The sequence below is a fragment of the Scomber scombrus genome, chromosome 9 (genome assembly GCF_963691925.1).
Source record: "Scomber scombrus chromosome 9, fScoSco1.1, whole genome shotgun sequence".
NCBI lineage: Eukaryota > Metazoa > Chordata > Actinopteri > Scombriformes > Scombridae > Scomber > Scomber scombrus.
Window position 1 is genome coordinate 27706682 of NC_084978.1, and position 26328 is coordinate 27733009.

Here is a 26328-nt window from a genome sequence, read left to right on the forward strand (position 1 = left end):
ATGCTTTCACGTCCGTTATGCTATTTCACACTTTACTTTCCAATGTCCCAATGTCCCAATGTGAACATATAACATCTAAAACCATGAGAATGAGACATAAGGTAAATTTGGCATATATTTTAACCTTTTTTTTCCTTCTTTTTTTTTTTAATTTTCTGCTCTGTAGCATTTGAGATTGCTGAAATGTAAAGTGCAATACAAATATTATTATTATTATTATTATTATTATTATTATTATTATTATTATTATTATTATTATATCTAACCCTAACTTTGATATAGGCTGTACGTGCATACAAATGTTTGTGAGTTTGGAACAAGTCAAGTAACCTTAACGACAAGTGATATTCTCTTTTTTTTTGCCTGTCTGTTTTACTGACAGTGTTATGGATCACTGAGATGGCACTGACCTATAATGAAGTGGATTCTATGTATTAAAAAAAATAAGCTTTGATGTACTAAACTACTTTTGCCATGTAGTTCAGTATAGGGGAGTTTTTCCTCTGTATTTCAAACACTATCACACACTGAAACAGCCACCTGTTTGTGAGTATAAATTGCCAGTGTGGATAACTTTCAGAAACAAATGTTCTGAGAGAGATTACAGTCAAATCCACAGCAGTGAATGAGGTCTGATGCCCTGACTGAGTGCATTACATCCTCTCACAGCCTAGTTTTCTCACAGACTTCAGACAAGTCACAGTGCGGTGCAGAGACTTGATACTTGGAATCATCAATAAAGGACTCAATGTGGAATACACTGGGTCCATGCATATCGTATCATGGACAACGGTCTCGACCTCATATACCAGCTGCTACAAAACTAAAGAAACATGAAAACAGAACAAACCCAGCTGGGAGGGTAAAAAGAGCCATAACAACATCAAAAAAAGATTCCAAACTCTCTCCTTTGTCCATGTATTTGATTGGGTGGGTAATATAATCTTAAACCTTCTATAATGAACCTTCTGGTAATCATTGTCAAATACTGTTGGCCAATGAGCAGCTCCAGTGGAGCAGTTGGGTGTTGAGGTAGCAGCTCCACAGCAGCTGCTTAGAGACGAGAGCGTTACTCATTCACTTTCCCCCACCCACACCCCTCAAATCCACTTGAGGGATTTAAACTAGTCATGTTTAACCAATGATGAGCCTGCTGCTGTAGTCTCAATACTGTGGCTACTAGCAGTAAAACTAATTCTGGATTATGTGTGCAAATCCCACAGAGAGAGACGAATAACAATGCACCCACTTGTCAAAAGGGTGGTATTGACCTTTGATAGAGTTTTCTTATGGTACTTTCAGACTGTCAAGGTAAGTCAGAATTGCAGGCAGTATACCTGTGTAAAGAGTTATTGCTTGACTGTTAAACAATGTAGAGCAAAAGTGTACCACATACTGATTGTTGTTGTGTTCGGCCTTGAATTATATTGATTTTCAGGCTTACTTCAGAGGTGGCTGCTGAGCCAAGGCTTTGTCTTTGTCAGAGAAAATGAAACAATCTTCACTCTCTTTTCTACAAAACAACGAAATAAGTCTAAAACATGCTAGCAGTCCCAAGAGGCCTCAATGTTCTTTGAAAAAAAAGACAATTGACAAAAGACAATTGTGTTATTCTCAGACTCTTGTAAGAAGTGAGCTCAAAGTGCAAAACATGCATTGAAGGTGACGATAGAGGAAAAGCCTTGAGATAAGGTAGGGTTATCCTCTTGAGAGTTCAGACCTCGACAAACTGAATTTATTGTGTTTGACTTTCTGGCCAGTGTGTCAAATGGGAACCATGCATATCAACCCTATACTATATAAGTGGCAAGTTGCTGTCAAGATATTTCACTCTGGACTGCAGTGTCCGATGGGCTAACCAACTGACAAATCCATTGTTGGTCCTCAGTATGCTACAAACAAAGTGCTTGTCAGGCATCTGAAACCTTTTTTAAGAGCGAAATTGGCTGCAGGCTACATCCAACAATTATTGTAACTTTCCAAAACAGATAATCATGCAATTGGCCAAGTAGTGAAAAGAGAAAAGATTTTATATAGCCCTCTGAAATCTTTACACAACTACAACAAAAGAGTGCAACTGATAGACTGTGTAAAAGTAGTGGTAGGAGAATTGCTACTACCAATACCAATAGTTTGAATATAATCAACTTCCAAACAAATTAGACATTAGATCATGTTCTGCACACATGATCACACTGTTCTTAGTGCTTCACTCTGTTTCTCTGCTGCAATCACCTCTTTTGCTCCGAGGATTCTTACAATAAACATTTGATATTTAGCATTACATGCACGTGATTAAGGAATAAATGCTTATCATTTGGAAAATGACTCGGTTGTAATGAAATGTACTTAGAAGTTTAATGATGATGCATTAAACTAATAAAAATAAAATACTACAGTAGTAAACAACATTATTCACAATCAGTTATAAAAAACATTGGTATTGATGTCAGTTGTTCTGCTGATGCTCAGAGCCAAATATCATAGTGTTGTCACAGCACAGGTAGTACTGGTAAAAGGATTTGTTTTTAGGTCTTGGAGATGGATTTAATGACCACTAAGCCTTATGGGTGTACCAGCTACCAGCAGGTCACATCATACACTGAAGGCCAACAACAAGAAAGGACACAGGCCTTACCTGAACCCTGGTGATCTCCCCTGGCTTCCTGCAGTCGTTCCACTCATAATTGGGGAACGGCATTGAAGCTTGTCAACAAATCAATGATAACCTGTGACATTATTGACTACCTCTATCCGTAAATGTGTAATCTGTAATCCCAGTTTGTATGACTAATTGCGTTTAGACGACAACAATACACAAAAGACAAGGAGTTGTTAATTGATCAGGGAGGCAACGGGATGCAGTCGGAAGGAGGTGGTGACAGCAGTTCCTTCAGCCCACCTTTCAATGAGGCCATTCAGAGCAGGTGTAAACACTTTTGCCTCAGGCTAGCCAGACAGTGCATCATAGGAACTTGTTTGTTTGAGGCATACGAAACACTTATGTTCTAATGACTTTATTAAAACTTTACCCGTCCATTGTTGGTGATGCGCAATTCCTATTCCAGTGGATGCGAGGCAAAATGTACCATAAGGTCGATGCCACAGAATCAAAGACACATAACATCTCTCCAGAGCCACCATCTGATGTTATGACAGTTACAGGATATGGATTTTTTTCCTTTTTTATCAACAAATCCTATGAAAAGACCAGTACCAACAATGTGTTCATCCATGTCAAAAAACCATCCTACTCCCCTACTCTGACTATGACACTCTACCCCAACATTTGTTCTAACAATAGATGTACATCGCAAAAAAGGGGTCACAAATACACTTTGCTTAAAAAAAAAAAAAGTACAGTACAGTACACATTACACCAAAAGAACTCTTGCAATGACTACTGTAGACCCAACAATTCGTAAAGTATCAGAGCGTGAAATCTACCTTTAACAACCCCCTTTCCTTATGAGTTTGCCTTTGCTTTATTTTGTTCTACTGATAAAAAAGCAAACGGCCCTATTTGCGGTGCACAAAGATGCAACCCTTGTACTCCGAGACACCACAAGTCTTGAGAGTAGCTTTTAGCCTTGCTGCGTGTCATCATCTCCCCTCCACTCGGCTCTGTATCTGTCACTTCCTCGCTCTGTCTTTCTGCCTCCTTTTCTCATCTGTGCATTATAGCCCCGCTGTTGATTTGTGCAGTTGGGGAATGAGTCTCACTTTCTTCCTGATGTCTGCTTTGATACTGCAACCCTTTCATCATCATATTATTTCTTCTGAGTGTCTAATTAGGGTATTTGGATTTCAGTTTGCTTTGTCATATGCCCTTTGTCTATGAGAAAAGACAATAATAGAGGGTAATCTGTCAAATAATTCACTAAAATAGTAAAAGGCTGTTATCTTTTATCATTAAACCTACTTATGTAACACTGTAAGGAGGGAATCAGTGGATTGTCAACAAGACAAACTATTTTCTCCTCTATATGTGTTTTATGCAAGTTATGTGTTTTTTTTTCATCCACCTTTTTACAATGACATAGATATTGAGTTTAAGTTATTTGATTAGGGTTAGGTTTAGCATAGTCTATGAAATGATGTCAGTGATACTTACTGTAAGCCAGAAGTGATGGTTTTAGCCATCCCTTGGGTGGTTTACTATTACATTATGTACAGACTTTTGTACAGATACCCTAATTTTTCACTGGTGCCACCATGAGTAGCATTTTTAGGGCTTTGGTGAAATGTCTTGTTGTCTTATCTGTACCAAATTTCATTGATGTCCATTGTGCCCAGAGGATAAATTCTAATGACTTTTGTGATTCTAACTTTTACTTAAACACCAAATATCAACATTTTCACTTATTCAATAAAATATCTTGACATCCTTTAGATGGAGTGGTTGAGAATTTCATACAGACATTCACTGATTTCAGATTATGTATCCAACTGGCTCTGCCAATCCCCTAATTTTTCCCTCCAATATGACTGTCAGTTCAAAATGTTGTCCAATTGAGTTTATGACCAAATCGCTGTACAACTAATTAATTACCCATCATCTTCAGCTGATCCACTGTTCCTAAATCCAACCTCACTGAACACTTATTCATGGTTTGAAGAGGCTCCCTTTCAGATAAAGGAATCTTCAAATCAAGACATGCAATATTTTAGACAACAGCCTTCCTCCAACTCTGTGACAACAGTTTGTCTGTTTCAACATGATGACACCCCTTTGCTAAAAGCCATAAGGGCCTTAAGGGATTGTTTTTCCGAGTTTGGTGTGGAAGAACCTTCACAGAGCCCTGACCTCAACCCCATCCAACATGTTGGATGTTGGATGAACTGCAACACCAACTGTGAGAAGGGCTTTATCACCCAATACACAGACATCCCAACTCTCCCGGAAGTTCCTGGAGTCTCCCGCATATTGATAGCGGCTCCCTGACGCCCGCAAATGAGATCCAAGCACATAAAGGCCAACGTTTATCCTCTCCAGAGAGGGACATGTTAGGGGGCAGAAAGCAACAGGTGCCATCACACACCATAATACCGTTGATGACATGGTAATGTATGGTAATATATACATAGTAATACAGTTGATGACATACTACATGTTGCAACTGTAATGTGTGGGTGCTTCTGTAATATTTGAGTACTTTAGATATAATTTTGTTCTTTGTGGTTCATTTGATATTGAGAGTATCTCAAATGGCAAACATATCTTTGGTGTATCATCACATGAAATCACTGTTTGGAGTGTGGCTAATCCAACACGCATCACTAAATAATACAGTTTACACTGCATTATATACTCACTGCATCTGTATCTCTGCCTCTGCTGATCAACACTGCATATGGAATAATTGGGTAAATATTTGGGGATATTAGCTAGTGTAAACACAATATATGAGAGTTCAGATTTGATATCAGCATCATTGTGCTTCAAGGCACACGCATAACTCCACAGACTGCTGCGTATCCTGCTTATTATTGGATAAATCAGAAAAGATTTTGCCACAGTATTTCAGGTCTGTTGTTCAGGTTAGTGGTTTAATGTATTCAGTCTGAGCTGAATAATCCAGGTACCCTGAAATGTCTTTTTGTTTTCAGAAAAGTCAAACTTTAAGTATTTTTTCACAGAATGATTTCATAAGCGCATGCACCTGATGTTGATATCCGATCTCTCTCTTTAGCCTCAGGTATGAGTTTAACTCGGAGTAGATCAGATTTTTGCCTCTGGTGTCTTACAATGGTTGGAATTGTTCTCATCAGGAGACATTTCCTATGAACTAGAGGCCATGTAGAGTGTAGATGAATTAGTTTAACTTTTATGGAAAATACATTTGTTTGCTTACTTTCTGAGAGTAAAAAAGAATATTGTTATCAATCTCATATGTGCATTAACACAGGATATGGTTAGCTTAGTCCTGCATACAACACTAATAATGACCAAGGAGACTCTGATGCAAATTGTTGTAGACAAGGAGATTTACTAAAGCTGTAGTGATTTCTAAAACACAACAATTTAAGCCACAGATTAAATACTAAAAGCAAGCTCATTGGGCGCTAAAACTGTCAATCAATGTCACAGAGCTTGCACAGGTCACTTCAAAATAGAAGCATGCAATAAAAACCATAAAACACAGTAACAATCAAGAATAAAATCATAACTTAATTAAAACTCAAACAAATAAAAGATATAAAAACATGCAACACAAAAATACTAAAAACAGACTTCCCCCTTGTGAAACTAACACCTCTAAAACTTACAGGTGAGCTTGACTCACATGAGTATGACCAAAAAGCCGTGTGGGTTGATGCAGGGAGTACGCTGGAATCTTAATGCACAGGTTTCCAGACATAGAATATAAATGTAGGTTTTGATTTTGATCTCTATCCGTAGAATACATCAACATATTGAAAAGACTCTGCACAATATTATTGCACCCTGTTGTCCACCAATACAAAGTTCCAGCATGAAACACATTCTAAAACAATGAATTGTTTTTTTAACATTTCTATTTCTGTACAGGTTAAACAAATGAACATTAATTACTTAGCTTGGAAGGCATCTTTTTTAACTTTTAACAAGTGGATGTTCCCCTCAGCTTCTTTACTTTATGCTAAGCTAGGCTAACCACATGTTTGCTTAGGCTCTGTCATTAACTCACATACACGAAGTTGATACCAATCTTGTCAAGAAGATTATCTCCCTGAATGTTCAATTATTCCTTTAAAATCACCTTCAACATTTCTTTTACTAAACTTTCTAGTTTTTGGGCAACTAAGAGAATATTGTACATTTGCATAAGTGTGTGTATGTGTGTGTGTGTGTGTGTGTGTCTGACTTTTTCATCTTAGGACAAACAGCAGTGTTTTCCCACAAACAAAAAGCTGAGCTTGTTTTTAATAGTCTACAATTTCTGCGACACATTTTTGCTCACTTGACACGCTCGAGTTCTCGCACATATTTCTGCCAGTTCAGAGACACACACACACACAATCTACAACTTTACTGGGAAGATACTAATGTTTGCTACACAGTCTGTCACTAGAACCAAATGAGGTGCTTCATTACGGCAGAATGAAGATGAAGGTCAATACAATGGAATGCTTTTACCACTATGGGAGATTCAAAAACAAGTGTTTTTTGAACGCAACGGCAAAAGACTGTTGAAACCGATACACCACTCCACACTTACATTAAACAAAGCAGGACGCTTCAGTGTAGTGCTCTTCAAAAATGTGTTAGAAAATAAGTGGAATGTAAAAACATAGGTTGATTTAAAACTTGATGGGTCCGTGCCCTAGTGGAATGGCGTGTTATCTGGACTAGTCGGGGTGATGGGATGTGGGTTTTTGAGTGTTAAGTTCAAATGAAAATGATTTAACAACATTGAAACATTTGTTACTCTGAAAAATATACTAAGAGGAAATGGGCCTTCAGGTGTATGGTTTTCAAACACAGCTGAATATCATGTTTGACTCCTACTGAGAAGGTCATGGCTGAAGAAAGAATCAACTGGACCTTGCAGTTTACGTTTAAGGAACAAGACTGATGATTCTAGTATCTACCTCTCCTGAGCTTCTGCATCATTAGACTCATGAAGCAAGCACACTAGTAACTTCAGCTGGGTGAGATGGCTACTTCAAGTTTAGCCCTCCAGATGACTTGAATGGGGATAAAACAATCAGATTTTGTGGCTCTTCTAAACTTTCAAAATGTGATGGGACTGAAAGGATCAAATTCTGATTTAAAAAACAAGTAATTTTGCAGGTTTTGTAAGGCTCAGAAAAACGTATTTACAGACATCTCTTTCACAATGTGAGTCTATGGGTAAAAGTCTTTTTGGGCTCCAATAGCATCAGGTGATGTTGTATTTACATAGTTTGACCGCTATTTCAAATTGGCTTCAAAGCCCAGCGTTCTTCCTGGGGGCTTGATTATGTCATCTATAACTCCACTATTGTCATCGTATCTACCACGGCTGAGTAACAACAGAAGTATGTTAGCAGTGCGGCTTTAGTCTTCTGTCAGTGTCTACACAAGATGCATCATTCTTATTATTCCTCATTCAGCTTTATTTTCTCGTACTTGGAATTTTCTCTTCATTACCAACACAATTGTTGATGTCTGGTTTTAACTAATTTTTGATGTTTTTTATATATGTATTTATTTTATATTTCTTGTTGTTGTTGAAAGGCGCCATCTAAATTAAATGTATTATTATTATTATTATTACAATTAAGGAGTCGTCCAGACCTATTGTCCAAGACCTGACAAACCCTAGTTAGACTTAGAATGTCTTAATTTAAAGTTTAAATATGAGATGGAGATCAACTGTAACACTAAAAAAAATTTGACGTAAAATGAATATGCATAACATCATATTTCCATCATCATGGCTGCCAACATGTCAGTGCAGCGACTTCTACATCTTAGTAGTTGTTGGAAACTTCCACTCTGACAGCTGCCTCTGTGTGGAGCCTTATTTGGACTGTAATGTGTGGCATTGGCTAATGATCACATCTCCCAAACGCATACTTCCTCATGAACAGGTGAGAGTCATCAGGCGGAAACGACCGATTTATGACAAGTTAGAGCAGTTAAGAGAATTTGGTTGAATCCGACATGGACCACTCATACAAGAAAACCTCATGAGAAAAAGTTTTAGAATACAAATACAAGGCCTAATGTGTGACTGAATTAGCCAGAAAACGTAGGAGACAGGTAGAGGTGCCATCGGTCACAGAATGTACCCAGCAGGTGAGCTTTATCAACTAATATAATTATTTCCATCAACTCAGAAATACACTGACAAAAAGACCTCATTGGCAATGTAGCTGAGTAAAAAAAATAAGATTCAAAGCATCAAGAGATACAAATAAGGAACACAGAGTAAAAATGGTGATACAAGGTTCAAATCAATGTTGTATAAATGTGTGTTATGATGAAAGAAGCAGAGATCACAAAGGTCTCTATTGGACAGCTTTGCACCGTGTATCTTTGTAATAAAAGAAGCCATTTGAGGGGGTTTGGTATCTGATTGTGAGGCCTCCCTGTAGAGGTATTGCAGGCATGTCTGTCATGGAGAACAAACCAGCACACGCCTCTGGATTCCCAGGAGGAAGCTGGTGGATGGCGGTTCGGGACAATGACACTCTGGTTTATTCTGCTTATTTCTGCTCCCAATGCTACCTGGATCTAATAAAATGGGTTGGATGGGCTGATTTCAAGCACATCACTTTGTTATTGAAATGCGTCTGCAGGGAATGCATGGTGGTGGGGATGGCTGCTGTTGTTTTTAATTACAGGATGGTATAGAGCACCTAATAGTGTTACGAAAAGGATAAAAAAAAGCAATGTGTGCATTTATTTGTTGATTCTTTGTTGAAAAAACAACATTAAATATGAAGTGTACATACCTGCAGTATCTAGATGTACTAAATGCGATTATATACATGATTTTACTGGACTGATTCTTGTGCCATAGCTTTGGAGAACTGCAGATGTGTTGTGCCGCATTTATATACAACATATTAATCATACATATGTACACACTGCTGTCATTTATTTATCATATACCCTCCTATTCCCACTCAGGGTCAACATGAGCCTGGAGCCTATTTCAGTTTTTGCTGGGCAGGGGACATGGAAATGATAATGCAGACTTGTCAATTATAAATACATGAATAAATACACTATTGAATTCAAACATGAGTCACAGCATGGGGAGCTAGGGGTACCTGTGTGAGTCACTGAGCACTGTTGCCTGATGGTTATAGATGCAATTGATGGTGTTAGTCAGTAATAATGCTCATGTGTAGAGAAATGTGGCACAAAGGCTAAGTTTAAGACTTCATTGTCAAAAAAAACCAAAAATAACTTTACAGTTAACTTTCCAAACTTAAAATCACATTTAGCTTAATTGATGCAGACTTTAAAAGATACTTTCTTATATGCATCTCTAAGTGTTGTCTTTTTCTTCTTTATCAAAAAGATGGCACTATTTTTTTCAGTCCTTCAAATGTTCCTCTTCAGGCTACCTAACCTCCACAAATCAGGAGTTTCAGGGCAGCCTCTATTAAGCCTAAGAGGACATTTAGATGGAAGACTGCCCGGTGAGACAATGCAGGAAGTCCAACTGAAGTAACAGGTCCAAGAGTTTAAAGCCAAACAATCCACAGTGGTTTATAATATAACTAAGAAGAAACATTTAACTGTGATGTAAATGTATCAAAGAGAAGATCACTGTGAATACTGCAAGGTAAAAGTTACCTGTTTGTGTTACAAAGCAATTTACGGGGAATTTGATGAGTCATTGCAACACGTGTTCTTTGTAATTGTTCTTTTAATTTTCGATCCTTAATCGTTTTTGTTCCTTTTCTTGATGTTGTCTTCAGTCTACACCTGTATAAGCTTGTCAATCAACTGTGAAGCACTTTGAACTACATTAACCTGTATAAAGCTGCTATATGAATAAAGTTTGATTGATTGATTGATTGATTGATTGATTGATTGATTGAACATTTTTGCCAGATGACGTCGCATTGCGTTCTGCGTTCACAACCCTTTATTTTTTTGCCAAAACACTTTGCAGTGACGCACGTTGGATCCCATCTATCCATGGCGCTCGATGGCTGTAAACACCGTCTGATGGAACCCCGAAAAATAAAATTCGTGGTTAACCTGTCGAGTGACCACGACAAACTGACAGACAAACCAGCATCAGTATCAGAATACGTTTATGGCCAGCTTTCTAAACCAATACAAGGGCGATTGTGACGTCTAGGATTCATGTTGATTATTGTCTTGGACGGGGAAAAAAAGCAATTGACTTTGGATTTGTTTATTAAGAATGCAGCCACTGTCCTCGATGTGCACTCAGACTCAAACAAAACAAAAATCAAACCATCAGAATAGGGTACGGAAAAAATGCTTGCTGATCAGCATTCAGCACCAACGTTCCCACAAGCCTCTAGCATTGTTCCTAATCAGACAGCAGACAATACAGATGAGTTTGAATTCCTAGTAGAACAAGATAATAACAGATAAGACAATGAATCAGACTGTACACCAATGATGATGAGCCCCCCCCCTCTCTCTCTTTATTCTGTACTGTTGTCCGCCTCTTTGTTGTGTCTCTCTCTCGGTTCCTTTCCCTCTTTTCCCTAATTTGTATCATATCTTTCACTCCCCCTCTATCTCTCTGTTAACACACAGAAACTCTCTCTCTATTAGAACGAGGTGTCGATAAGAGACGAACTAATTCTCCGTGGAACTCTAACCAACACTCTACAATAATGTCATGCATCAGACACCAGAACTGATTGGTTATTGTTTCCTCTGTGTTTATCCCCATGACCAAAATGTTAAACTTTAGCTCCGCGACAAAAAGGGGTAGCTTTGTTTCAGTGTCTCTCCGCAATTGAACTTCATTCACTTCTTCCATCAGTTGATATAACAGCTGTTTATTTGTCAGGGTTTGACTGGGTTGTGCGCAAAGGTCAGGTGAACAGGAAGATGAAGAGCATGAAGAAGAATGAGGAGAACGTGGAACAAAGGCTGAGCTGTTGACGTCACACTTACACAACTTACCTTTTTAACCCGCTGTATCAAAAAGCACCTTAAGTTCCTATATTGCATGAAAGTAAGAGCAGTAGGTTGTAGACACTGAACATGTTCCCATCAGACAAAAATCTGAATTGCTAGTGATTAGGAATGATTGTAGAGTGTCAATTATACCACAGAGTGTCATTTTATGGTTTATTTTGTTCAATAAACAGTTAATGAAGAGGGAAAACAAGCTAAAAGCTTGGTAATGATCAGTTAGATATGCTTATAGTTGGATATGCACCTATATTAGGTCTTTGTATTTGGACTGTGTTTACTGCACTTGAACTGTTTTGATTGTAATTGTGGGTGTTTCGGATTGTGTAGGCCTATGTCATATACTCATATTGTATATTTGGGCTGAATATGTACAATGATATACATGTTATAGTGCATGCATTTTTCAGGACATTTTGTATACTGTATGCTTACTTAGAGTTCACGAAAGTTGAACTCGATGAAGTAATATGCACACACATGCATACCCCCGCACACGATCCACTAATGAATAGTGGTTTTCTGGCAACATATTTTCTGCTACACTTGAACTTTTTCCACCACTCTCTTAACCTTCACTGCTCTGCCTGAACCTCAATACATAACCTGTGAAGATGTATATCATGTCACCAAAACATCCTGAGTTTAATTCTGAAGGTAATCTTGTCTAATAGGGAACACATGTTGAAATGAAATGAAATACACACATCCATTGTTCTGTATGTAAGCTCAACCATTGGTGGCATCAAGACACGTATCACTTTTTACACTACCTGACTTTTCTGCTGATTATAGCGCCATTTCACTGTCATGCAACATTGTCAACACAAGATGTTTACTTATATCATTACTTATAGTAGATGGAGTCCAGTTGAAGTTTCCCATAATAATAACCTATTGTTTTTAACTGAGCTTTGTGATCACCAGAGAAAAATGAAAAAAGCTCTCCAGTGCAGCATGAAGTGACTGTCAGACAACAACTAGTGTTTGGATTTTACTTTACAGGTCTGTTGGACATTGATTTATATGAATGACATATTGTCCAATGAAACCCTGAACAGACTAGACCTGAAACCCCTTAACAGTACGTCTTTTTGTTGTTGCGACCACACAACAGAAGATGACTCTGATTATAACAAGACAGACTGAGAGGAATCTTTGAACATACTGCTACAGCTGCGCAAGCCCGAGGCCAAAACATACGGCTGACGAAGGCAATTACGAGTTCAACAAACAATGAGTCAGCTAATTAGTTTGCTGCGGTGTAGTGGTGGGTCCATTTAAACACTTAGGTGTGAAATCAATGTTTGAATAGTGGAAGTTAGCTACATGGGAAACAATCAGAAGGTGTCAGGAGACCTTTCCTAATGTTTCTTACAGTAATCAACATCTTGTGAACACAAAGTGCCATATAGGCAAACCTTCAGCACTCCATCAAGTACTTTTGACTGATCTTTCACAGTTAAGTGAAAGTGAAACTATGCAGAAGTAGTTTAATGCTCTAGAATTGTCTTGTCATGTGTATTTGTGTGGGAGATGGAAAAAATAGATGATAGATTGTTGCGCAGTTTGTGAAGATAAAGAAAAAAAAAGACATTTATAGTCGCAGTCATAGTCCTCCCACATCTCTATATCCCTCCATCCCTCTGAGAGTTATATGTGTCTGTATCAGGGTGTGTGTCTTAAACAACAGGGAGAGCAGATGTGGCCCAGAAAACAAGGCAGAAATTGAGTTTGTTCTGTTCTTCACATACTGTATAGAGCCATAAGTTCCTCCTCCCAGAGGCATAAGCCAGATTCACAGAGTTTGAAACAGCTGGAGCAGTGTTGGGTATTCTTGAGACACGTTGTACTGCACGGATGCATTTATTCGGCATTGCTTCTCCTTCGGTAGTGATAAGTGTTTGTGATAGTTGGGTGATGAGAATGTGGTCTAGACGATATATGGTGATTAGTGTGAGTGGTGTGTTTATTTACAGTTCATATAGTTTCTTCAATCAGTGTGTCATTTTCATACCAGCAGGGAACTAATGGAAGTTCTTGGGGCTGTAAGACTTTAAATGAACAATACATTTAACTTGGAAATAGGCTGCTTTTGAAAACAAAATGAATCAAATAAAAAAAAAAAAAAACACTTTAAAATGGACTAAACTGTGTTATTTATGTTATTACTGCCATAGTAGATTCACATTGATACTGTTACTATTGTAGTTCCCCCTTCTTAAAAGGGTACCATGTGGCGTTTTACACCTTTGATAGAGCTATAGAGCGATGCTTAAATCTTTGGGGCCCCATTTTCTCTGTTCTTGTACATGATGCAATTCTTACCAATGGTTTCACACTGTTTCACTGACATACAGGTAGTGGTAATGTGTCATGAACTGCATCAAGCACACCTTTAAGATCAAGAAGCGGTATCGAGCAAATTCAAGGTCCTCCTTCTCAGTCACCATATGAATGTGATTTCCTCATATTAAGGTAGGCAATTCGAGTCAAGTAGTCTGCCACTGCCAAAGAAAAAATGCTGAATGGGATTTGATTTTATGAAAATTGTAAGGATTTTAACTGTATTTTAAGATAATGTGTGAAATTATTACAGAAGATAAACTGGCTGACCTGGCTTTCTAGCAAAGCTGTCATCAGGTTTGCAAGCCAAAGTTTAAGGCAGTATGAACCAAATACATAATATAGTAATATCCTGTTTATTAGCAGTTTTGTCTTATTTGTGTCCCATTAAATCAGTCGTACACAAAGCACTGTCCAACTTCTATCTGTGGACATGTTGCTACAATGTTTGTATGCGCAAAAAACAGCATGATGTGTTTTTATCGACTAGTATTGCTATGTATGGCTAACCTGGCTAGAACTGGTTTTCTAAATTCTTGAACTGGAACTCAGGTGTGACGTCATTCCCAGCTCTGACTACCAACGTTCGAGGTAAATGGAGCCTAGCATATGATTGCATTCCTAATAGTCTCCTCAGCCAGAAGGAAAAAATATGTGCATAAATTGGCATCGGTAATCAGCAAAAATGAGTTGGAAATATCATATCGGATATTTGCAGGAAAACCATTATCATCCTTCCCTAATTTCATATACAAACACCCTCAGGGCATTTCCCCCTATGGGAACTTAACCACCTGGACATGTCAGTCCCACTCAATCTGCTCTATACCATCAAACTAGCCTACCTCTTGATTATCTGTGAATCAAAACCCTGTAGGATACATCACATTTAGTTGACTTATAAAAATAATAATGCTACACTTTTCAAACTAGTAATGTACTCCCCAACACTGTGCACATAATCTACTGTTAACACCTGTACCATCACCTGTATATTGCAACACACTTCCTTTCAGTGCATAGCTACACTATTGTCCTAGGTTTTAATTGACAGGAAACATATATTATTGTATATTGCTGAAACCTGTATTGGCTCTTATTGTGACATCATCTCTACTCCCTACACCAAACACACTTTATATGACTAACCATATGGCTGGATGACTCACTAGCTAGGTGATTCAATATTTATACAAGGCTACTTTTTCTCTCCAACTCTAACTCACGTAGCAAATACAACTTGGGGAAAAAAAGACTCTCCCCAGCGGTTCCCTCTGCCACCACAACAAATGTCAGATTCATCAGGATTCCCTTCTCCTGCACACAGAGCCAACAGCAGAATAACATGAGTTGTTTTGCTAACAAATGTCAGATATATCAAGAATTCCGCTCCCCCAACTAGAATCACACAAATTCGTAACATATTGTGAATGCTAATGGGGTATTACATAAATCTCATACAGCATACAGAGATTGATATGTCTCAGGGAAGATGCTCGATGGAAGCATCCCACAGGAGTGTGTGTATCAGGCACTGCTGGTGGGTATGTGGGGGGAGTGTTTTAGTCGGTGTGTAAAATACTTTTTTGTATCCTGCTCCATGTGTGACCATGTGCATTTGTATATTGCAAGTTTCATGTTATGGCAGTATTGGTGTGGTTGTGCACTAATGTATGAACTGTAGGTGTCATAGCTGTCAATTGCCTTCCTGACTTATTGTGGTTGTTTGGTGACACTTAGACACTTTAGTTATTATGTCAAGTTAACAAAGTAAACCCAGCAATTGGTAGATAGACTGTACTTATAAAGTGCCTTTTTTTGGTCTTTTTGACTACTCAAAGCGCTTTTACACTACATGTCACATTCACACACACACATTCATACACTGATGCCAGCCTGCTCATTACAGGGAACTAACATTCATTCACACATTCATACACCGTTGGCGCAACCATTGGTAGCAATTCAGGGTTAAGTATCTTGCCCAAGGACACATCGACATGTGGACTAAAGAAGCCGGGAATCGAACCACCAATCTTCCGATTATTGGATGACCGCTCTACCTCCTGAGCTCCACAGCCGCCCATTGGCTTGTTTTTTGCTATAAACACAATAGCCCCAATTTACTGCTCTGGGAGAGGGTGGAACAAAGTAATTGTTTTGCATGTCACAAGTATGAATTTGGTGCTTTCAACTTGGCAATGAAGTCACATGTCAGTCGTCAGTAGCAGCTGTAGTCTTCTTATTTGGTGCTTTTCTTTTAATGAGTTACTTGCGTTTATGTCCTGATTCACAACTACTGAGTTAAACAACTTAAAAATTGATATAAATTAGTTTTACTGGGAAGGTTTATCAGCTTAAACTGGCATGAAGCAACTAGATTTTTTTTTAAAAGAGAAAACTGTTCATCTCTTGTAAAGAGAGACACTAACAAGGCAACAGCCATTAGTTTTATTGAGTAACTTATGCCATTCATGATAACTACCTGTTTGCTCCCAGAGGTGGTTGCCATTTAAAACATCAAAAGATTTTTTTTTTAAAAGTAGTCTGCTCTTTATTTGTGCAGAATTAAGTTATTTCTCTATGATGAATGTGTGTTAGTACACTGTTTATGCAAAGTGGAGGATAAGTGGAATATATTTATTCCTTGAATCATAAAAAGGCACCAGGTACTCGAGCCGAAAAGCAAGTAGTGTTGTCTCAAAGGTTTCCATCTGGATACCTTCATCACGCTAACAATATTAAAATGCTTTCAGGTTGTGCACTTTTTGAAAGAGGAAAACAGAAAAATGTGTCCGGTTGCAAGGACAAGTGTCCTTAAAAGCATTTGCATGATTTTCAATCTGTTCTTGCTGTCAGATGGTCAAGGCAATATAATATTGCCAGCATACAAAATACAACATTAAGGGAGCTGTGAGTATTAAAATATAGCAGCTTCAAAATGCTACACAAGAAGTAAAAAATAATGTATGAACTAGAGTATTTTTGATGAGATGCAAAGATAGCTATTATCTTCTTAGTAGATGTATATTATAGGTAATTCCCATCTGGGGTTAAGTTACCTTTGTGAGTATTCTTATATCTATATCTTTGTGATAATCTTGACTGCACAACAAGGTTTACCCACTTCGTATTCCCTTCATTCCAGTCAAGGTAACACCTTTTATGGAGGACTTTGTGACTGGGATGAGAATAACGCCTTGATTCTACCGGGCACAGCGGCGTTGCATTCCTCTGTTGTGTTTCGTCCTCCACATGGCGTCATACCCCTCTAGGTGTGCAGGGTTTTGCTCTGGCAGAGAGAAGAAGCCAGACCAAAGCAGTCATGGCAACAGTGGTGTCATAAAATCTTGTGATTTTCCACTTCAAAGTTCAACCTCTTGTTGTCCATGGTGATAAACATCCTCTGACAGATTGACTTCCGGCTTGGTCCCACCGGTTATAAAGTAATGTGATGCAATATACAATGAGGAGTCTACACAGGCTGTTTTATTTTGAAAACTTACCAGATGCACTATTCCGCTCGTGTCTGACTTCCTGCCCTGCTCTGTGTAGCTTCTTGACGTAGCTTCTGCCAAAAATAGACTCTTCAGATCGCTTCTGAAATGCGCTGTGGTGTATCTGCCGGAATCACAAGCTTGTAGTGGCCGCGACTTGCAGAGCAGCCGTTTCCGTAGGAATCTAGCCCTAACTGAAGTCAGATCATTATAACAGATACAAGAACCCCTGATGGCGATCCAACAAAGCAAACAAAGCTCATGGTAAATACAAGAGAATAAGGCTTCGAAATTAATGCAGTCAACTCAAGCTACTCCACTACATTTACACATGGCATTCCTCACTCTCTGCATCACCCAGCAAATGTACTCTGCAAGTGCAGCTGCTACTCTTGCACCACAGGTATTGATGCTCTTGCTTTACTCTGGCCCTCCACAAGTATTGATGCTCTTGCTTTACTCTGGCCCTCCACCACCCCAGCATCCACCTGCAGGCTCTGACTATAGTCCAGGTGAGATCAAATCTGCTGTCATCACTCCCCAGTCTCTCTCTTTGTGCAAGTATATCCTGCAGGGAGTCACAATGTCAGAGTCTAGACAGCGAACATTAAATAATATTGCTCTGTATTTGCATGTTAATGTCGTGCGACCACGTTCCAAAAGCTTAAGTGTTTCCATCTGTTCTGAATGGCCACACTGGAAGGGTGAAAAGCCCTCTGTCATGAAGAGGGGTGACGTGATAAATTGAGCGAACGGGACACAACTGCACACACTTTCTTTGCAAATAAGGTCAAATCCTACATTTATATCAACTCTGCACACCTGACCAATCATTGCATTACGTTTTTGACAGATATACTAAAATCTCCTTTGCCATTTTCCATTTCTCCATTTACCATCAAAATAATCCAGAGTTCAATCAGTGTACTGCTGCATTAATGAATCCCCATTAAGGCCATTAACTGAGCTACTCTTCCCATTTAGTTCACAACTGCCCAAAAGAAAACATTACTACTTTACACTTTCTCTAATTTAACTTCATTCAGTGCAATTTTTTTTTTTTTTTAACTAAAAAAAAAACTGACATATTCATACTAATGACAGTTTGGTAAGAGTGCGTGAGCTGAAGTCTAACTTTTTAAAAAAAAGTGCTTATAATGTTCAAGAATGTGAAAATGTGATTCCCCGCTGCCATGTTGTACTCCCCTCTAGATGAGTTTTACAGCAATGGTTTTGTTTTTCTTTTTTTCTGGCACAAATTGAAACATATTACTTTGAGTTGTTTCATAAAGTCTGTGCAATATAACTTTTGAAGAGTCCGATATACAATCACTTACATCAGAAAGTACATGACCTTCTCTAACCCTCGAGTCTGCACTCATAACTGACTGAAATCCAAAGCTTTTCTAAAATCAGTGTGTCCTCACAAACAAGCTCATAACATATAATTTGAATACCATTAAAAGAAAGTAGTCTTTTAAAGTGTTTACATTGCAATCAAAGAGGATTATTCCCCCATTACACATCAAGCTTTAACCATCCATTTCACAGCAAACCAACTTTGACGGGGTATGGGCTACTCTGACTCTGATTGGCCTATCATTATGATTACTCACGGCTTATTAGGCTTCATGTAAACCCAGCTTCTAAACTGTGCGATTTTCCTCGTGTAATTGCTGTATACAGCTAAAGACATGTGGCTTTGGAAAAAGGAGAGGCGGAGTGATCGGGTGAAGAGTGATGGCGGGCTGGAGACCTGTGAGTGGAGCGTAACAGTCATGTGGAGCTGTGTTGGTCCTCCATCAAGAGAGATCTTTCGGTTCATTGCCTTTCAGTACTCTGATCCTGAGGGGAGCGGTAGCTGGCCAGTGGATCACTGCTCTCCAGTGGATTTCATTAGTTTCTTCAATGGATCCTCCCACTGTCTCTGCACCAACAAATCCCGCTGCCTTTGCAATAACACATTTTCTTTGATTCTCTTCAGCTCCACGTGAAGGTCAACCTTTGTTTCAGCTGCAGGCCCATTATACTCTTATTACCTCGTAATAAGAATATAATGGGCCTGCAGTTTGAATACACTATTGCCTCTACTGTAATTATAATTACAGGTCTTCCTTTCCTTGATTTTTCATTTAATAAAAATTACTTTTATCAAGTTTGTGCTTACTCTGTTTGCTATTATATTTGTGATAAAGCTGTATTTTAAAGATTTCACAGCAGAAATGTATCGTGTGTGTAGTATGTGAGGTTGTACTTAGACACAGCTAAACGCTAATGCCAGCGTGCAAATATAACTCATTCATAACTATATTTATTTCATTATTGATTCATCTGCTAGTTATTTTCTTGATTTGTTGTTTTGTCTGTTGAATGTCAGGAAATAATAAACAATGTTTGAGTCTGGTCTTGTCTCATTAACAGTGAAAAACATTGAGACATTCAGTTTATTATCCTGTATGACTGGAAAGCTTCACATCAAAGAGTGATTGCTTACTAATTAATTATTCAGTTATCACAGTTTCTGATTAATATTCTGTTGATCAAGCTGTCAACGTGTATGTATTCAAACTGTTTTCATTGTGTTTTTAGGGCTGCAACTAATGATCGTTTTTACAATGCAGGTAATGGTCACAAAGCAAAGTATTAGACAAAGTTAAATGTTGTCCTGCTGGTGGCGCTAGATCAAAAGTCAGTCTGGACAAATGTATTGGATCCACAGGCCAACATTTCTATAACTTGAGCCAACCTCCAAGTCTATAAAATAATAGAGTCAGGTTTTTTTGCCTACACAAGGAACTCGTGAAAACTAAAAAAACAGTATTTATTCAACAGTGCAACATTTCTGTCTTCCATTGCCTACAGTTCCAGCTGAAGTACACACACGCACCATTACTCCCACATTATCAACACATTCTACCTGTGACACAGATTTCTATTTCATTACTAAGTGTTTTTCTTCTCAAAGCCTCTCCGCGTGAGTCTATCAAATTATGGCGGAGAGTGACAGGAAAGACTGTGGAAAGTCAATTACATCTGACAAGCCATCCAGCTAACGGCCTGAAGCCGCAGGGCTGCTGCGCTGAAATGTGTTTCCAGTTCATTTCAAGTTACGTTTCATATGCATGAATTACATTTGTGTTATGACTCTCTTAAATTTTTGGAGCGATATTACAAAAAAAAAAAAAATCATCAATTGATTCCAGTCTGTGACTCTTTGGGAAATGGAGAATGAAGAGTGAGGAGTTGAAATAATGGATGAGAGAAAATAAAGTAAAATCTCTTTTTCCCTTTTAAAATCACCAAGAATGACAACTTGTAACATACCTGGCTGTTGAAAATGTAACTCAATGAATACATCTACATAATGACAGGAATAAGGGGTGTCCACATGTTAGGGTTCCTATGAGCAAATGCTTCCATGCAACATACTGTCCTAAAACCACAAAACAAGGACATAATACCCCCTGAGCCACATTATGGCAAGTGAGATAGGGCAAACATTTGTCTAGTTGAATACACTTCCAATTATATGACAAACATCTTGGAGCAAGTGTAATTGCAGCCAAAAATAAGAAAAACAAATCCCACTGTGGGGCAGAGATCACCATGTTACAGCAGTGGACACTATGTCCTCAGGGGCTTTTGGGAGACCAAATTTAGCAGAAAGGACAACATAGTAACATACTAAATCCTTTTAACGTGCTACTATTGCTGAGCTCTTTTGCTTCAGGCTCCAGCAGAGAAAAATAAATGCTGTCTGAAAAAAGGGAACATTCTCTCAAGTCCTGAGGCAAATTGTATCCTTGCCTGAAACCGGGAGATCCTAAGAGAGTCCTCTGGCTTGTTAAGCTGAGCTGGTGGCTCCTACTTTATTTTTGTACCGAGCAAGCATTTCAAAGGGGGTTACCTGTAGGTTAGAATCAACCAAAATTAACATTTTCAACTTTGAGTTGTTTTAAAGGATTGGTGTGTAGAATTTAGTGGCAGAAATGGAATATATTATAAGTTTGTTTTAATTAGTGTATGATTAGTTGAAAATAAGATAAGAATTATGTTTTCATTACCTTAGAATGAGGCCTTGATATCTACACAGGGAGAGGGTCCTACTTCCACAAGGCCTGCCATGTTGGACCGCTATGTTCCTACAGAAACCCAGAATGGACAAACCAAACACTGGCTCTAGAGAAGGCCTTTTGTTTTTCATGAGTTTCGTGGCCACTGTAGGTTCTACTACACGGTTGAAGGTGGGGGTGGAGAGCAGTAGTCAGTTGGTTGCAATGTGTAACCTCACCACTAGATGGCACTAAATGCTACACACTGATCCTTTAAAGCTGCAGTTGGTAAGTCTTATAAAAGTAACTTTTTGTCATCTTTGCTAAGACTGTCACCTCCCAAATGTCCAAACTCCTCACCCTATTTCTAAGGCTGAGTCCAGACACTCTAGAGGAAACTCATTTCGGCTGCCTGTATCCACCATCTCATTCTTTCAGTCACGACCCAAAGCTCATGACCATAGCTGAGGATTGGAAGGTAGACTGACTGGCAAATTGAAAGCTTTGCCCAGAGTACCTGCCAGAAAGGGGGGTTAAGTATTTTTTGCTTTTGCTGAGGGGAAGATTTTTTTTGGTAGAACAGAGGATGGCCTTTTCACTTTTTTCTCATTCTGGATTTACATTTTGTTTGACTTCCCTTATGAAATTAGTTTTAAATTTAAAAAAAAAATCTAGTTTTGACTATATGAAAGGAAATGCAAACCTCTGTGTGTCAGGGTTTCTTCTAATCTGATGAGGAGGGAATCATTGCACTGTCATACTCCTTCATATGTCCCTAGTCTTCTGTCTACCAGCTTTATTTAACACTGGTTGGACAGACAGATGCACCACAGTCAGCGTCCTCTTCCCTCAAAGCTCTATAACTGATGGGTCGAGTCTGCCTCATGTGTCCTTTGTGTTTTTATGTGTTGTACATGTGTGTCACGATGATATATTAGTTTATACAGTTAACACGCTGTGTAATCCGTCTTATTTGTCAGTACCCTGATTAGCAGGTGCGTTGGCAACAAGCTTAGTGAGATGATGACGCAGAGCCTCCTCAGACCTTCGCTGCCTGTCCGGTGTTGCTATGGAGTGTCATTAGTCAGGACAATCATGTATCTTTTCTTATCTTATTTTTTTTTTTTTACACGTCTTTGCCTTAATCATATTAGTTCATAAACTATGATGGTTGGTGTTGGTGTGAGAAGAAAAAGTGGACATGTTCTGAGTTGGAGCATGATGTGTCAATTTACTGTGACTTCATGTGCAGAATGAATAGGGGGGAAAAAGGCAGCGCAGGAAGTAGAGTGCTGTGACAGAAGACAATATGAATGTTGGGTGTGGGATAAATTTACTCTATGTGGAAATACAAAAGGCTGTTATAGGTGGCACTAAAATATAAATGTATGTCCTCTTAACTGACAAAGTGAATGTACCAGCTAATGAATATAAGTTGTTGTTTATGAGTACAGGTACTGTCAGTCACATGAAAGAAAACTACAATCCCTAATCCAAGTCTGATCCATTAAGAGTTTCTTAATTTTCTTTAGTAAATAACATAAACTCTTTTCTAACTTTCTCTAACCATGACCAAACAAATTTAGAGGTGCCAGATCACTCATATGCCTCATTTCGTAAAGGAATGACAGATTAGCTATTTTGTTGATTAAGAAAAATTGGTGTATCTCCCATACATGTGGCTATTATGGCTCTATGGAGCATGCTAAATTTAAATTGGCCACCTCCTGTTGTCTGTCTGCCTCCTTTCATTGTTTTTCCTTGTTCCTTGTTTTTCATTCTCGTCTGTGTACTACAGTTAAAATCAATGTGGTTGACCATCACACTGAACTGACTGCATAACACAGATTTCCTTGGAAGACGGTATAAGTATAGCGGAAGTCAGCCTCATACATGGAAACACTTGTCATATTAGAATGATGTGATGTGAACACTAGAAAAGTATCAAAAGGAGAATCTTTATCATGTTCCATCCTATCCCACATCAAGGTTGCAAATTGCCCCATTTGTATATCGCTCTGTATTTTGCCATCATGGCTTATTTCTGTGTTCACATTCAGTCTGTCTTGGATGAGTGTTTAAAAATTATTCATGTAAAAATCATGTTTATTTGGAGGGGTGTTGAGCAGCTTGTCCTGATATATGCTGTTTTGTGCAAGTGTCTTTAATGAAATGAAATTTGCATTTAACCACAGTGGCCACATTTACAGGAAATACATCCGACTGAGATAAACCAGAATTATCCATTAAGGTATGATGGCTTTGTAAACTTTGAGGATGGGAGTGAAAATAATCTTCAAGGATGGATACAGGTGCAGGGGGGAAAAAATCCATTTAGTAGGTGTTCTGGATCTTCACCAGCACCGTGACCGTGAAAAAAAAGATGATTCTAAGGTCGAGAGTGAAATTTGATCTTCTGGCAATAAGTCTTGATAACTGTCAATTTCCAAATGTTGCAACATCACACAGTGATAGCAAAGATGTATGAATGAGAGATGGAAGGAAACAACAAGAAGTGGTGTTTGCTTCGACTGCTTGACCATCAGACCATGCTTTGAATTACTGTTATTAAGCTGGTGCAATGTAAACTTTAGCTCTGCAAGGTGCCAAGTTTTTATGTTTGAGGCCAAAAACATACATATAGTACACAGTCAGCATCAGTGTGGAGAACTTTCCTGCCATTCTAATTGTCATTCTAATTGTCTCTAATAGCTATTATCGTCACTGTTCCGATCTGATAGTCATCTCAGTTACAGCTTGAAAGACCTAATTACAGCTGACATTTACTTATGGAGGTGACTTGCATGTCAAAGCCAAAATACTGTTTAGGTATGTGAGAGGGATGGTGGTCTAAATCCCATTTAGAGAATGTTTAAGTGAAAGAATATTATGTGGTTTAAAAGAGCAGTGAGTAATAACACCTCATCCACCAGTGGAGATAGGCTTGGACTGTGATGGTGGGTGTTGGGCATACATAGCTCTAATGTTCACTGATTCAACTCTTTATAAAATAAAAAAAAACAATACAAATTAAAATAAATATGTATATTTCCACTACTCTATGTCCACTGATCCACATCTGCTGATCTATAAGACCTAGCTAGAAAAAAGGTGTTTGTCATTAACAAATTAAAATACGATTGTAATGCGGCTTGTAACTGACCTTTTTTAAAGTAAACTTTTCAGAATATTTTAATAAGGATACCGTTTTGTAATTGCTTTGAAGTTCAGTAAGCTGCTCACTCATACTCTGCAGGCAGGGGACGAACTGAACAAAATTCTGCAATTTTCATCTAGACTCACCGTATTTTTCTTTTATATAAACTTCACTCTTTCTGTCTTGATATGATTATTTCCCGCTGGACAGCTGACATCACATGTACGGAAGCATTCACTTGAAGGGGTGGGGGCAGGACGGTGGTAGCACTTCCTGCATGTGCCTTGCAGTATAGTTAACCTATTGACCATTGGGACCATATGACCCTCAATCAGATGGGGATGCTCTTACATTAAGTGGATCGCAGCCAGCAGGTTAAATTTTTTTGTCCCACAGTGCTGGTGGGCCGCAATTCCACCAGCCTATCAGACTGGCCCATCTGACATTTGCTAGAATTGCCAGTCCGAGCAAATTGCACCTATAGATTTTGTATTGGTGCATACAGTCCAGTGACCTCACATATAGCTCTATAAAGCACATCTAGCCTTAACAAAGATAAATCAAACGGGAAACATGAAAACACCAGTACTGCTTCATCTCTGCCACCAAAATATGTCCTTTTTATCATTCAGTCAAAACACTGAATTGTTTTTCTCATATTATTTCTCATTGAGACTTTTGTACAGTGACCCGTGCATTACATCAAATGGCCTTTACAGCTGACTGAATAAACTCATGTCATGCAAACACCAATTTCAACAGTTTTTTCACAGGTTTCTTACGGTCAGTGATGTGGTATGTCCATTATTCACAGTGAATCATCTAATGTGACAGTAATGGACTGAAAAACAATAGAATCAGTGCAACAAATGCATACAAATAAGGTACCTTTTATGAAGGAACAACAAGTATAAACCCACTCCAACACCTCATTGGCCACAGTTTGACAACTACAACTTGAGGATGAAAATCTTAGTAATCGAATTTCAGTTGTTTTAATAATAATACCAGATTACTGAAACCAATGAAACCTTTATGTTTGAAAGGTTGTGACAGTTGCCTTTTGCATGTTAGGATTTACACAATGAGCTTGTTGATGAAAACATCTGAGAATAATTTATACTTCTATTATATACTTTAATAGAGAAGCAGCGTAATCCATTTTAATCACAGTGCCTTAACTCAAGGTATTGGATAATTTGAAAATATTTGAACTATTGTACATTTGACTTCTGAATGCGAAAAACATTTTAAGTTGCATTATGGGAAATGTAGTCTCCAGCATTTGCACTATTTTTGGACAATATATTGTGTCAGAAATAATTGCAATTAACAATATAATTGTCATTTTATACCACTGATATAATAATAATATAATAGCATAATAATTCAAGGGGGCGGGGGCAGGGATTGTAGAGAGGGTGCTACACTTAAAGACTTAAACGTAAAACCACAGACATATACAGACATGATGTTGATAATTAAGCTATTGTATAATTCGATAACGTAATTATTGTGACAGGCCTAACAGAAAATAACTAACTTTAGGGCTTCTCACATATCATCTGTATATTGTTGGTCAATTCTATCACAAATACACCATCTATCATGTCCATTTGCACCATAGCTGTCATATCAGAGGTGGGCCACACTGTCCAGACCAGA